This window comes from Chinchilla lanigera, unplaced genomic scaffold, assembly GCF_000276665.1.
Source record: "Chinchilla lanigera isolate Chin_1 unplaced genomic scaffold, ChiLan1.0 scaffold00030, whole genome shotgun sequence".
In the NCBI taxonomy this organism is placed as follows: Eukaryota; Metazoa; Chordata; class Mammalia; order Rodentia; family Chinchillidae; genus Chinchilla; species Chinchilla lanigera.
The window spans coordinates 131,059-134,292 of record NW_004955431.1 but is presented as its reverse complement, the minus strand read 5'-3'; positions in this window follow the sequence as shown (position 1 = coordinate 134,292).

The following is a 3,234-nucleotide window of genomic DNA, read 5'->3' as shown; positions in this document are numbered from 1 at the left end:
AAAAAAAAAAAAAAAGAAAGAAAAGAAAGTCATGTGCCACCCTAAGTGCTACTGACCTAATGCAGTATTTAATTTCAAACTTTGTGTGTGTGTGTGCTACATTCATATGGGTGTTGCACTTACACTTTTGTAAGAAAAGATCACATTAAACATTGCATTTGTGATCTTTTATTTTCCTTCAGTAATGGACTGAATTGTTTCCCCTTCAGTAATTTAATTTTGTATTTATATGTGCAGCTGATCCATATCTCATGTTCCAGTCAAGTTTAAAAAAAAGAAAACTACTTGCTGAGATTTGTATGTTAATTCTATGAAGACCCAAGCATGTGGGGTCATCCAGGTGATCATATTCTTAAATATTGTTCTCAAGGACTTGACACTGGAATTAACCTTTATTCTTTATGTAGAAATCATACTGAACTCTTTCTAGGCATGCTTTCTTGGGACAGGGGACGTAGCTCAGTGGCACAAGTGCCTGCCTGGCAAGTGCAATGTCTTGAGTTTGATTCCTGGTGCCAAAAAATAAAAGGCATGCTTTCTTTTCACTATGGTCAGCCAACAAGATTACAAGTATAATTGTTCAGGTAAAATTGATTAAATCAGCATCAAATGGGGAAACCAGTCACATAGCAAGTAGGCATGAATACAGAACTTCTCTTGTAATGGATCAGTGACTCTTCAAGGTGATTGCTATCTATTTAGAACATCAATCCATGATGTCCATCCCTATGGACATATGTGCATGTACTTATTTAATTTTCTGTCTTGAGATCTGGCACTAAGTCTCTCTATTTGCAAGGTATCTTGTATTCTGTACTGGTTACTTCCAAGGCCTGGCCTTGTCTAACTGTCTATAATATTTCTATCTGCATTATAGACTGAGTCTCTGCCCTTCGGGCACCCGAGCTAGACAGGAGGTCCTCACTCAGAAGCCCCAGAGACATCTCTGGCTGGGGGAGGGTCATGTGTGGCCCCTCCCTGCACCAAAAGAGTGAGTGCTCCAAGAGCTGCTGGTCCCGTGGTTCGAGTCCATGCTTTACTCACACCACCATGGTTCCCAGCTGAAACTCACAGAGAGAGCAAGGTATTTCCCATCTACTTCCTGGGGCAGAGTGGGCCACACAGAAACCCACTGGCATTACAGACTGAGTCTCTGCCCTCCCTGCACCTCTGGCAGACAGGAGGTCCTCACCCAGAAGCCCCAGGAACTTCTCTGGCTGGAGGGGGTGCATGTGGCCCCTACCTGCACACCCTGCGCTAAGTGAGCAAGTGCTCTAAGAGCTGCTGGTACCACAGTTCCAGTCCGTGCTTTACTTTCACCCGGAGCCCCTTGGGGGTCGCAGGCATTGACAGTCTGTGACTGCTGCCTGTCCGACCTATATCTGGTGCCTGTATGTGTCCTGAACTGACTGGAGACACAAAATCAGGTGGTTCACAAACTGTTGACCCTGCAGTTATTGTCTGGGTTTTGCCTGTACCCTGAACTGCCTGGGGACGTAGGTTGACTGGACCAGAATTGTCACACCAGTGCAACCCGAGTCTGGGCCATGCACGTGTCCTGAACTGAAAGGGGATGCTGGATCAGATGGTCTGCCATCAGCTGAAACCAAGGCCTGCATCTGAGACTTGGGATAAGTAGATACAAATCAAAAAATGCCAGAAAACCTGAGACTAAGTAGCACTTCTCAGAGTTCACTCAGGGGTAAAACTGACCAACAGGAGAACTAGGGACACTAGTGGCCTTTGCTATGTAGCTACTGAAGAGGGAAACTGAACTTTCTGCATCCGGTAGCACACGTGACAAAATGAAGGACTAAAACACACTCCCAGAATTCCACCCTACTCAGAACAAGTCCAGGAGACATCGACATATGAGAATTTGGTAAACACATGACTGAAATAGCTGAAATGATTGCAATGGAGGTAAAGAAACAACTGCATAAGGCCATAGAAGAGATGAGATCAGAAATAATCTCTCAGGCAAACAATGAAATGACAATAATAATGAAAGAACTGCTCAAAAAGTCTGTAGAAGAAACATATAAGAAAACAGAAGAATAAAGGCAATGGACAGAGGTGTTAAATGAAAAACATAGAAATGACTTAGAACACATGAACCAGATTGCAAGACACTTCCAGGAAAACAAAGCTGCCACTGAAAGCGTCAATGAAGCTGAAGATAGAATCTCAGACTTTGAAGACAGCATGGCAGCTAGCAACTGTGAAAGAAAGAATCTTGTAAAACCAAAAAGGATCCAGGAAAAGTCAATTCAATAGCTGCAAGATGAGGCAAAGAAGAATAATGTATGACTTATACGAGTCAATGAAACAGCAGGAGGCAACACAACTGACGTAAAAAGAATATTTGCAGAAATGATAGCAGAAAATATCCCAAGCATGGAAGCAGAACCTGATATAGAGGGAAATGAGGCATATAGAAATCCAAACAACCACAACCAAAATAAAACTACACCCAGACATATAATAGTCAAGTTCCCAGACCTCCAGCAAAAGAACAGAACATTGAAGTTGGCTAGAGAAAAGAAACAGATTAAGTATAAACGAAAGCCCATCAGAATCACAGTAGACTTCTCAGCAAAAACCATCCAATTGAGAAGAGCTTGGAGCGAAGTATTACAGGTCCTCAGACAGAACAGCTTCCAACCAAGAGTGATGTAACCTGCCAAATTATCCCTCAAATGCAACAGAGAAATAAAATATTTTCACTACAAGCAATAATTGAAGAACTTCATGAGTGCCAAGCCAACATTACAAAGACTACTAAAAGATATTCTAAATAGAGAAAAATCTGACTGCGATTACAAGAGCAATAGTAGAAATGAAATGTCAAGAAGAGCATGCAAGTAAACGGTAGAAAAAGTAGGACATCAGTGCAAGTAAATAACATGACAATGATAAATCAATGCATATGGATTATAACTATAAATGTAAATGGCCTCAATTCTCCAGTTGAAAAGAACAGACTGGCAGAGTGGATTAAAAACCAAAATTAAACGTTGTGCTGCATACAGAAAACATTTCACTTAAAAGGAAATCCATAGACTAAAAGTCAAAAGATGGAAAACAATCCTCCATGCAACAGGAACCCAGAAAAAAGCAGGTGTAGCTATTCTGTTTGCAGACAATGTAAACTTCAAACCAACAACAATCAAAAGAGATAAAGAAGGTCACTACATACTGGTCAGGGGAAAACTAGAATAGGATGAGATAACA